The sequence below is a fragment of the Silene latifolia genome, chromosome 11 (genome assembly GCF_048544455.1).
Source record: "Silene latifolia isolate original U9 population chromosome 11, ASM4854445v1, whole genome shotgun sequence".
Lineage (NCBI taxonomy): Eukaryota > Viridiplantae > Streptophyta > Magnoliopsida > Caryophyllales > Caryophyllaceae > Silene > Silene latifolia.
Genome location: NC_133536.1, coordinates 22,817,862 through 22,831,215, shown reverse-complemented (window position 1 = coordinate 22,831,215; position 13,354 = coordinate 22,817,862).

Genomic DNA, 13,354 nt, shown 5'->3' with positions numbered 1-13,354 from the left:
GTAGGGTGGTACTCGATCGAGTACCCAAGGCACTCGATCGAGTAGGTTACTGTACAAGTAATCTTACGGGTTTCTTAAAACTCCTATTCTTCCAATTTCCTCTCATTCTTCTTCTATATTTCGAAACCTAAGCCTAATTCCTCTCAAAAGCTTTCCTCATTTTGTGTTGGTTGTGATTCTTGGGGTTGATTTCTTTGTTTGATTTCGTTTCTTTACTTTGCTACATAATCAAGGTATGCTTTTCTTCCTAATTTACATGATTTATTGATTTGAATGTGTTAGAATAGTGATACAATCTGAAATTTTCGATTCATATGGATAGATTATTGCTTTCAATTGTTGCAATATGATTCACATGCTTCCCTTGTATGAATGTTGGTGATTAATTGCTGTAAAATAGGCTAGAAATTGCCAATATTGAAGCCGAAATTTCTAGAATTACAAAAATTGAAATTGATTTTTGATTGATTTACATTGATTAGATGATGGAATTGAGTATTATACATTGTTTATATCATGTTGAAGGATGGATTTTGATGATTTTCACCTTAGAAAGTTGCCTTAAAACTCCGTCTTAAAAGTGCCTCAAATGGAAATTCGTGATTTATATTTGGAATTTGGTGTTGTATATGACTGTTTAAATAAAGGTTGAACTTCAATATGATAGTAGTGATGATAATTGATGAAAATATGTCAAAATAATTACAGCTGTAGAAACCGTCTGACAAGTTTAACTAAGTTATTTGTTTCTAAAATTGAAGATGATGATCATATGTTCTAAATTACTTTCCATGAGCTTGTTCAAGTGCTTCACATGTTGTTAAGTGTGTATATAGAGTAACATGAGAATCATGCTAGGATGTTAGAATTTGTTGAGCATGTGTATTCACTATGATAAATCTTTCACGACTATGGTTAGGAGTAGCTATAAACTGAGTTTATATGTCAAAATTGAGGAAACTGTTGGTGAATGTGTGTACCTAGCTGAGTATTCAAAGTTTAATGGCATGAATTATGTGCTTCACATGTCGAACTTGTTGATGAATTTGGTGTACTTGGCTGAGTGTGTAAAATTCAAACTACGTGAAGTATGTGCTTTACATGTTTATGCAAGTTTGTTTAAATTATATGCTGAAACAGATGCCGAGACCGAACGTAGGGACCCGTCAGAGTAAACAGGGGAGGGTTACCCAACCTGAGATGGGGGAAGGGAGTGGACCCGTGGTACCCGCAGTTTCGAAGTACCCTTCTGTTGTGTTTGTGGATTTCAAACAGAGAGAGCGTTTTGTAGTTTTGCAAAAACGCAAAATGAGGCCGACGAGGTGTATAAATACTACACTTTTGGAGGAGTTGGGAATAGAGACGGATGTCCGTCACATATTCGAGACTTTGGGTTTTACGGGGTTGTATAGGCTGAGGAAACACTCCTACCCTTTTCTCACCTTGGAGTTTATGAGCTCCTTTATCTATGACCCATTTTGCCTGCGGACCGTTGAGTTTCGGTTGATGAACACTAGTTTCTTGCTTTCTATGGACCAATTTGCTTCTCACCTTGGGTTGGCCAAGCCTCCCAAGGACTCCATCACTGATATCCCTGCTGAGTGCGGTGCCGCCTAATGCCTTGTCTGTCCGGGAAACCAGCTCCCACCTCAAGTAACATGCTGATTAATGATGTTCAGCATGTCACATTGAGGATCTTTCTTCGTTCCCTCTCGAACCTCCTTTATGATCGACCGGATATCGATGGTGAACAACCATGAGGTGTTACTTCGATGTCTTACTTGAACCCGGAGCGGGCCGGGAAAGTGGTCCTTAATGTTCCTTCCATCGTCTGTTTGCCCTTGACTTGATGGCTACTGCCTCTTCCCGGTACCTGAGTTGTGGTGCTATCGCCACTCGGTTAGCTGAAAAGCTAACCTCCTTTGAGGCTTCTCCGGAGTACGTGCCTCTGGCTATCCCAGTGCCTACTATGGACCGTGACTACTATCTTGACCTGAAGTGGTTGGGAACTTTGGCTGACGGTAGCCTAGCTTGGAGGGTATGGGGCGTGAGTTGGATGGGGATTCCGGCTCCTGAGCACCTTCCACCGACCGAGCCGTTAGAGCCGGTGGTGACAGCTGTTGACTCCGACGAGGAGGAGGAGGATGATGACGCGCCCCGTCAGTTGCAGACCTACCTCATCGATGATGCGATCCTAGAGGTGATGCCCGAGCCAAAGAAGGGGGAGAACGCGGCGGTCAGGGAGGAGAGACCTAGGTTGGGGAGAGGACCCCGCCGAGTGAGGGAGAGGACCTCGGAGACTAGGCCACGGCCGGTAGCGCCACAACAGCAGTAGAGAGGACCCCGTGCTACCCTTACCTCGACACCCCGGAGACGCGATCTAGCTACTTGGCAGAGAGAGTGTCATCTACTTTGACACTCAGGAATATGCATGAGATGGCGTACACTCAGGGGATTGGGACCGAGGTACCGCATCCGGTTGGGTGGAGTGGTGTTGGGGACTATGGTGGGGTTTTCCACTCCTACGGGGTGGATCAGTCGACGTGGGGGACACCTCAGTCCTTTCCCTACGGTGGTTTGACCCCATGGCATGTCGGTCCGGGAGTGGGAGCGGGGGTTGATGAGGTTATTGGGACATCGGAAGCGGGTACGTCTTGAGGTGGTGGTGGTGATGATGAGGTGATGGTTGAGTAGCAGCAGCAGGAGGAGTGATACTCCTCGTTTCTATCTCTGTTTATGGATGTTGGTTTTAGATGTCGGTAGTGTTGTTAGATGTTGGTAGTTGTTTTCGTTGAAACTTGGTTTATGGACTTGTATTGTTGGCCATAAGGCCGGATTTGATAGTTGACCTTGTTGCAGGATGTTGGGAGTCGGGGAGTCATCCCGACTCAAGTTACGAGACAGTTATGTATATATGTGTTAGCTTATGATAGGTTTTATAAGGCATTTGACCTGTAGGTACTCGACAGAGAACCCCTATACTCGATCGAGTAGCTACAGGTATGGCAGGTTTGATGCATTCTGATCTCGGGCTACTCGATCGAGTAGCCAAGACACTCGATCGAGTAGCATGGCACTCGATCGAGTACCCTTACATACTCGATCGAGTAGCACTGTTACAGGAGGTTTTCGAAAATTAAAAGTGTTCAATTGTTTTATAATTACAAGTATGATGTTTAACGTGGTTATTAGTGCGTAGTAACACCTTTGAACCGTTAATTTCATATGTTAGAAGTCGTGCTTGAGTTTTATATACATTTTCGTCACAAATAGTGAAGTGGTGATGGTTTCTTGTTGCTTTAATGCCATATTATGATCTATTCATCGGAGTTACATCTTTCATACGCTTGTGCATACGATATTAACGTGCTGTATCGACGTCGGCTAGTTATTCCGGTGGTTTATGTATGATTTCTAATTTAGCAAGTATAGGCTTAGTGAGTAATGTCCATAGTAAATAATATGGGTCTAATTTATGCTGTGATACAAGTAATAGGTTATATGTGTGGTAATTTTGGTGGTGAACTTCGGGGACGAAGTTCCTTTTAGAGGGGAAGAGTAACGTCGCAAAATAAAAAGTTTGATTTTGAAATTATGTTGTTGTGCGTTTATAGTGTTTTGTTGTTCAATTACAAAATTTTCTAGTACTTTGATCACATTGCTTATATGAAGTGTAAGTGGTTACTTTAGTTTATTGAAGTGAATGTGATAGTATGTCATAAAGAGATAGTTGTGGTGCAATGTGTCGTAATAGAATCGCGTTGTCGAGTAACGTGGTGGTGTTGGTTGTACAATATGAAGTTGTTACGGGATATGTTTCTGGTCGATAGTTGTTACCATATGATGGGTGATCGTCGTTTGTGCTGGTACGCATTGCGAGGTTGATGTTTTATATATAATAGTTTGTAAGGGTGGATGTAGACATATAAAGTGACAATTGATAATGATGATGTTTATATGATAGCTGTAAGAGTCGATATGAATAGAGCGTTAGATAATGATGACATGTGGGATGGTGTTTCAGGGAAGTAGGTGATTTGTGCCGAAAGAATAGTGATGTCGTGTCTTGTGCGTTGAGTTAGGTGAGTTGAACTTCGGGGACGAAGTTCTTTTTAAGGGGGGAAGACTGTAATACCCGCCCTTTTAGAGACCCTTTGACCATCGTTGACTGACCTTGGGAGCGGGAATAGTCTTAGAAGTGCGTGCCAAAACTATCTTGGGTTACGTGTTAAGAGTGGTACTCGATAGAGTAGAGGCTACTCGATCGAGTAGCTAGGTTACTCGATCGAGTAGGGGGCCACTCGATCGAGTGTGTGTGGTACTCGATCGAGTATCGAGTTTTCAGCGAGGGTTTTTAATCGCGTTTTGTTAAATCCGCAAGTCATTTCCGCCTCATTCCTTCTATCCTCTAGTCGCCCCTTTCCCTTCCCTTCACCATAAAACCTCCATGGAAGCCCCTTGAAGGTCCTTGTGCCTTAGGAGAGCGTAGCTTGAGTCGGGTAGCGGTCTTTTGTCGGGTTTCTCTTTTTAGGTATGTCATCATCATCATTCGTACCTTTGTCTTTAAAGTTTGGGTTTGCTTGATAGTAATAGGTGATCGTGTTGCGCTTATAGGCTTTGCTTGGTTTCTGGATATGTCATATGTTGGCATGGATTGGTTGCAGTTGCTTAAAGGTAGGTTCGCCTACTCAGTTTCTGTAGATGGTCTAGTGTGTCGGTTGTTGTGGTTGTATTGCGGTTGTTGTGTCTTGTTGATAGATTCAGACGGTTGTTGATATTGTGATTGTGATTGTTTGTCTATGGTTCTCGAGATGTGTTCTCGGCTGAGTGGAGTCACTTGCGGGAGTGGCTTCACGCCCTAGTTTCGCCCTTCGTGGAACCCGCCACGGAAGGGGATGTGCACATTAATGGGACAGGGTTATCGCTCGGTATGATGAGCGGGGATTTGGTGGGTATGGCTGCGGTCCCCCACTGGCAGGGCTGGTCCAGTGGACAGTCGGTGACGGAGATTGATCGGTGTGGGTGTGCTTGTGTGTGGCTGATTGTGTTACATTGAGTTGTTAGTTGTTGTTGGCTTTGTTGTGTTTCATCTCAGTACTGACCTTGTGTGGTTCTCTTTTTGTTTTGTGTGTCTGCCATGATCCCTTATGGTGAGCAATCTGTCTTAGCAGGTGTTGATGTCGTTGATAGCTGGAGTCCGGGCTGGGATGAGTCTTCACGAGTTTTGATAGTTATAGCGAGTAGTCTTTGGGTTGTATCGTTTGTATCATCAGTTGGTTTTAAATCAGTTGTAATATAACAAAATAGTTCTTTTATCGACATTTGATTATTACTGTCCTCGGGCAACTAAGATGGTAATGCCCTTATATGCTAAGGAAGGCCTAGTTAAGGCTCCTCTGGATATGGGGGTGTTACATTAATAACTACGCATCAAGTCGGATATGTCAGGCCTTGTTCGATGTTGTTGTTCGAACAGGTGCACGGATCAGCAAGAATGTGTCGAAGGCTTTGTTCGATGCACCTAAGAATCCTAAGCCTTCTAATTATTATTTGTAATTTCCAATAAGAGCATTAATTGTAGCATTTAATTTTCGCCTTGGAGCCCAAGGTTACGCTTGTGAATCAGCCTATTTATTGTCCAATTTCTCTCATTTGTAAGATCGATGAATCCAACAATTTGAGAATTAGAAAAAAACTTGTGAGTTTCACAAAACTCGTTTTCTTGCATACAGAACAAACATGGTTCGTTTTAAGATGTGTTCTTAATCGAATTCCCGAGTTATAATCAATAGGTCTTGATTATAGTTCACCATTGTTCGAGTTATACGTCTAACCCGAGCAAATATCCAATTGTTTTCAAGATTATTATTGATCTTGAAACAAATATCCCATTGGTTCGATCTCTTCACAAGATATCGAAACAAATATCCTTTTTATTCTTTTTCATTTGCGCTCAATACGTATCAGAGTGTTAGTGACAACTCCAATCTCACTTGCTAAAACTGTGGGGGAATAGGCCACAAGAGGTACGATTGCACCAGTATCAAAGTTGGAGGGGTTTCAGGAGCTTACCAGGGGAGTTTCTCTCAAACTCCGAGCCAGAGCTTTGCTAGCAACAGGCCATCTAGGTCTCGGGGTAACCATGGAGGGCAGAACAACAACAATAGCGGCTTCAACCGTAACAGTGGAGGATCTTATCAGCGCCCGAACAACAGTGTGACTCAGAATTCGGCAGCTAAGCCGACTACTTCTAACACCTCGGTCCAGGGCGGAGGTCAGAAAAGCAGCGGGAAGCTCTTCATGATGGGCAAGTAGGAAGCTGAGAATGATGCTCATATAGTTACCGGTACCTTTCTCGTTCATAGTACACTGTCTTTTGTTTTGGTTTGATTCAGGGGCAACCCATTCTTTTGCATCAAGGGGTCATGCCTTGGCTATGGGTTTGGGGGAGTTTGAGCTTGTAATAGATGATGTGTTTATACCTTTGGGAGAGTCGGTGTCTTGTGTTAAGTTGTTTAGAGATGTGTCCATGTTGGTTGGAGGGGTAGACTTAACGGTCAACTTGTTAGAGTTTCCTATGGATGGTTTTGAGGTTATCGTCGGGATGAATTGGTTAGGTAAGTATAATGCTAGGATAGATTGCCGACAAAATAAAGTGTCTTTGAAGAGTCCTAAGGGTGTCAGGGTGTCTTATAAGGGGTTTGTAGTAAGGCCAAAGTGTAAGTTCATCGCTGTAATGATCTTAAAGTCATGTTTAAGGAAGAAATGCCCCTTGATTCTTTGCCAAGTGAGAGATCGGCGCGCGGAGCAGCTGACTGCATCTGATATATATGTGGTTGGAGAGTTTAGTGATGTGTTTCCAGATGAGATACCGGGGTTACCACCTAAAAGAGATATCGACTTCAATGTGTTGCTTAAACCGGGAACAAGTCTTATATCCAAAGCACCGTACCGTATGGCACCTAAAGAACTGGAAGAGTTGAAGAAACAGTTACATGATCTATTAGATAAGGGGTATATCTGGCCTAATATGTCACCATGGGGTTATGCATCGACTACAGAGAGCTGTATCGTGTCACGGTGAAGAATAAGTATCCTTTGCCAAGGATTGATGATCTTTTTGACCAGCTGAGTGGTGCAGGGGTGTTCTCTAAGATTGATTTGAGGACGGGTTATCACCAGTTGAGGATAGCAGATGAGGATATTCCTAAGACAACTTTCCGGTCTCGTTATGGTCACTATGAGTCTGTAGTGATGCCTTTTGGTTTGACGAATGCACCAACAGCTTCATGGATCTGATGAACCGGGTTTTTGGTCCGTTCTTGGACAAGTTTGTGGTCGTCTTTATTGATGACATCTTAGTCTACTCTAAGACTAAGGAAGAGCATGAAGAGCATCTGAGATTAGTTTTGCAAACCTTGCGAGACAATCAACTTTATGCCAAGCTATCCAAGTGCGAGTTTTGGTTAGAGGAAGTGGTTTTCTGGGTCATGTGATATCTAAAAAGGGCGTGTCAGTGGATCCTAGCGAGATTGAGGCAGTGACCAAGTGGGAATCACCGAAGAATGTTGCTGAGATTCGGAGTTTCTTGGGTCTAGCTGGTTACTACAAAAGGTTCGTGAAGAACTTTTCTACGATCGTGAGACCTATGACAGCCTTGATGAGGAAAGAGATCAGATTTTGATGGGATGAGAGTTGTGAGACGGCGTTCCAGACCTTAAAGGAGCGTTTGACCACAGCTCCTATCCTAGCTTTACTTGAGGGCTGTGAGAACTTTGAAGTATATACCCGACAGGGCAGTCGTATACCTATCAAAAATAACCAACTGGCTCTAACTAATATAGCTAGGGAAGTCGGGTCGAATCCACAGGGAGATGGGAAAATGTCAACCTCGTCTAAGTCTGTCAAGGTAACCAAATTGGGGTTTTTTTAATTGATTGATTCTAAACTAATGGTAAGGATAAGGAAGAGAAAATAAGAGAAATAAGATAAATCAAGTAGAGGGAACAGCTAAGACAGACAGTTCACCATAATCATTCAGTCAAGTAATCTAGGTCTCAGGTCAATGCAGATACGGTCTGAGGAGCGGTGAATATCTCCTTTTGGTCTCAATTCGCCCTAAAGCACAAATAGTTTAGCTTTCGCCCTAACTATAATGCTCTAATATTCGCTACTAGTCTCGCCTTTTCCAACCTTTCGGTCCAGGTCAAGGGTCACTAAGATATAAATGCCTAATTGCGTCGACTCAATTAAAGAGATACAATTAATTGCAGCAGTTAACAACAAAGAGTATACCAGCATTAACCCTACGATTCGATTACTTTCCTTTCATAATTATGGATCCCCTAAAGTCTTAGCAGAGAGGAATTAGCTACGCATCATCATTGAACTAACAATAATAACAAATAGATAATTGAAGCTAAACATAATAACAAAACTAATAAAGATCGAATTAAAACAATTATGATAACAACAAAGGAGAGAAGGAAATAAAGCAATAATCGAGATTAAGAGATTAAAGAAGAATGATAGTACCAATACAAATCCGAATCTGAGTAGCAAAAGAGTAGAAAGAAAGCAAAATCCAATCAACAGTAGCAAAGTCTAGTGTAAAAGTGAATGAGAGAGAGAGAGAGAGAGAGAGAGAGAGAGAGAGAGAAAAAGGAAGAGAAGTTACGCAGTCCCCCTTCTCTTTACATACGAAAATCCCTTCCTAATCTAACCTATGGACTAATTACAAAAGCCCATACGAAAATTAGGCGGAAAAAGTCTAAAGAAGGACAAACCACTCGATCGAGTGGAAATAAACCACTCGATCGAGCAAACTAACGCCAAACCACTCGATCGAGTGGTTATAAACCACTCGATCGAGTACTTCTTGCTATGTCTGTAACACCCCCGCACACCAGAACGCCTTACCAAGGACCATTCCAGTGTATGACGGTGTCACCATCTCGGTTTCCCGAGGAAGTAGATCAAATTAGACAATACAAGGACAATATTACATTAATAGAATATCTGTCACAATACCATTTTATTCAAGTCTCTAGAATAAATTTCAATTACAACACTTGTGATTCTACAACTCTAGACCCGAGCGTGATGACTCGATCCCTCCAATCCCAGCAGAAGCAGTAATCAACAATACCGCTAAACCAACCGCTCACCATCCCCGAATGGATCACCGCAGATACCACAAAACAACACGGGGTCAAGATCTTGACTAATCAAATATAAGATAAGACAATAAAGTAAATAGCTGATCATCCACTATCCCACACTCATCACCTCGTACAAACACCGACTACACACGAAGTGTGTAGCCCTGCCAGATTACCCATCGCAATAGGTAATCCTTGCCTTGATGGGTGACCGCAGCCCATCCCCACCTAGTCCGGCTCCTCAACGAGCGACTAACAGTCCCTGTCCCTTAATGTGCACATCCCCTCCCGTGGCGGGTTCCACGGAGGGCGAACTAGGGTGTGAAGCCACTCCCGCAAGTGACTCCACCACAATCCCAATCACAGCATCGCAGCTGTCACATGACAACGCCATCATTACCACAACCACTATACTCCGATGATCAGCGGATAACCATGAATCACAATACAATCATAATCTCAAATCAGTTAACAGTAGACTGAGTAGGGAGACCCTACCTCATCGCAAAGCATGAAAGGCTTCCAACTACAGCCGCGCACGACTCCAATAAGCACCCTAACAATAATAACCATGTCCTATTACACGACTATACTCAAAGAATCAATCAAAAGGACACAAGGCAGCAACTTACCTAACCTTGCACATCGGTGACGACATAAACAACCACCACCCACGTCCTCCTTGCTCCGCGAATCCCGACATTCCCATGGTAGGGTTTTAAGCTAATCCCTTTTAGGTATGAGGCTATGGAGTGATAGAGTAGGGAGATGTTCTAGGGTTAGAGAAAGAGAAACTGTCGAGGAAATGAGAAAATAGAAATGAATCTCGCGAACTCGCATTTATAATAACGCGTCGACAGCAGCCATACTCGGTCGAGTATAGGAATACTCGGCCGAGTAGACTCCACTCGGTCGAGTATTGGTGATACTCGGCCGAGTGGCCTCCGCTAGGTCGAGTAACTAACCTATACGCCCCTATTACCGGTCTGATCCCTCACCCAATCATCCCTAAGGTCTGTTTGGTCAACAAGATCGGTCAACAACGTTCCTACAATTCCCGAGTGTTACAATCTTCCCCCCTTAAAAGAACTTCGTCCCCGAAGTTCAGCCCGTACGACACAAAGGTACCATGGCCTTAACCACCTACCCAAAGGTACATAAATTCACACTATCCATCAATTATCATCAGCCATCTTATTCAACAACAAGCCATCTTATTCAACAACAATCGCTTATCACCGCTACCTTCCCAAACAATGCTACTCACAACTTACACATATACATACGGAGATTAGTCAAAACAGCATTCAACTCTATACTTACACAAGTATGCAATTGAAACGCTTTACACAATGTAAGAAACCATACCCAAATGTAAACTACCACGTTCCGTACGCTTATATTAAATATACAAAAGCAAAGCGATACACCCTTATAAGATACCTAAGTACACAATCACCACATTCCGAGCACGTATACCAATTATCATCAACTGAACCGAATCTTCATGATACTTGACACCCATGCACCATATAATTTTCATATTATTTACATACAACATAGATGCGGCTTAAAGAAAACATAATTGTAATCCAGTAACTCCGAATGTGAACACCTAACATACATATAATTCCCAATATTTCATAAAATTAAATACTTACTCATAAATAAAATACATATTTCACAAATAAAATACTTATCATAAAACTTGAGTTGAGACATCCGTGTATAGTATAACCTTTATATTACCCGAATACAACATAGCTATTGCTTCAAGGAAACATGAACATAAATTCCGAATGTTAACTACATACATGTAATTCCAAAATCATAGGTATAACTAAACACATATTTTACATAATTAAATACTTAATTCCGCGACATTACTCTTCCCTCCTTAAAAGAACTTCGTCCCCGAAGTTCACCAGTAATCATTTTCCCAAACCCAACGCTAAAACGTACCACAAGACGGTGACATTACTTATAAACTCATGTAGCTCAGCTTGTTTTACGACCTTACACATTTGTGACTTATAGAGACCAATGATTTCAGCGGCCAACATGTACATTCTTGTAGCGTGACAATTAATATATATATATAGAATAAATAAGAAAGAACAACTCTATGCGTAATCTCATTGGAGCAATTATCATTGTAACCAAACATATACATATGTATAAGACTCTTACAGTTACCACGTTGTATGAGTAAAGTGTTACTTTTCATATAATTTAATGTCTAGGGTATTCCACCCCTAAACAATTTAAGATCCTGGTAACCAACCTATGTTATACAACGAAACACTCATAAATTCATAGCTTATACTAACAATCACAATTCCATGATACAATTATGATCTATCTGTGGGACGTCATTTAGTATGACATAGTACAATAAGTATCTAACAAGCTTTGTCACATAATTATCACGTAATTATGAAATTTTCATAACAAATTTCCAATGTCCCTCTGAAGTCGCAATAATCGGCCGAGTATGAAAGACTACTCGGTCGAGTACGCTCTACTCGGTCGAGTATAGGAATACTCGGCCGAGTGAGCTATACTCGGTCGAGTAGTAATCTATACTCGGTCGAGTGATGCCCGCCAGAGAGCGTTTTGTCGATATCACTTGGCTATCACTACAACCTGCAACAATTCTTCACAATGGTTTAATACATAACTAATTTCTACCTGAAGTGACATGAAACACGTCTCCATACGTTAACCAAGTAACGGCCTTATGGCCAAATACAATCATCCAACAGAAGATACCAAATACCGAAAGCAACATCTAAAGAAGAGGCAATAAATCCGACACAACAAAACAAGTCCATCACCACTAAATAAGTCTAACATCTAAGAAATCAACTAAATAAGTCTAACATCCAAGATCAAAGAACGAGGACCCTCCTCCATGTCATCACCACCACCGCGCCGAAGTACACCGCACTGAACTCCCCGCACTGGAAAACTGCCGCCGAGTAGTCCCCTCCCGGTGATGCCGGAGTTGGCTCCCACGGTCCGCGAGGTAGCCAAACTCGGTCTCCTCTCGGAGGTCTCCGAAACTCGGGTCCACCCCATAATCGTGGAACACTCCCGTATCCACTCCCGGTCCTCTCCACCATACAAATTTGTGCCAAATCGGTCCGATGCCCCGATTAAGGGTCATCTCGTGTAGGTTGCGGAGCACCAAAGTAGAAGAGATCCGCTCAGCTAGCTCATGAGGTCGCATCCTAGGGTCATGCACCGTAGGGTACGACGAATCTTGGTAGGGGTGGTAAGGGTAAGAGTCGGGGGCGAGTAAGAGGGCTCGGACACAACCGGGTCTACCCTAGGTCGCCTAACTCCACGACGCTCCCTAGGTGGGGGAGGTGCCTGCGCTTTGTCCCTCATGTACAAAGTGACGGGCTCGGGTAAGTCGGGGAGGATCCGAGGGTCGATCGGTAAGGCGGGGCTCGGTGTCAGGAATGCCACAAGGCTCCCACTCGGCCAAATGATCAACAACGGGGGAGGTGAGTGGGTCGGAAGCACCATCCACATAGTACCTCTCACCCTCCAAGCATACGACCCATCATCCATCTTCCTCAACCATCGGTTCGACGCCGATATTGGGCGTCCATGGTGGGCACAACCTCAACATACTCATTCCCCTCGGGAGGTGGGGCCTCAAAGTCGGTCGATCGGGCCCGAGCTAGGCGGGTCACTATGGCCCCCAAGCAACAAATTGGGTCTCGTATCGTGCCATGCGCTCCCGGACTAGAGCACACTATACCAGGAGCACTGTAGTAAAACGGTTTCCGGCGGTGGAGGTTAAGGTAGGACACAAGGAGCATGACTTCGTGAGAGTTGAGTTTACTCACGTCCTCTCTTGAGTAAAGTAGACAGGTCAACATCCTTAGAAACATACGAAGGGAAACGTGCTGGATATCATTAATCAACATGGCATCGACGGTAGGGGCGGGTCTGCCAGTCAAATAAGGAAGGTGCGAGGTGCGCCACTTGTTCTTGGCCACGTCACTAAGGTAGTCATCATCCTCGGCCTCTAAACCCAAATGGTCAGCCAACTCATCAAGGGTAAGCTCATGATCCTCATTCATGAGACGAAAAGAGACGGTCTTTCCCTTCTTATCATACACAAAAGAACTCAAAAACTCTAGGGTCAAGTGGGGGTAGGATTTCTTTCTCAGGTGATA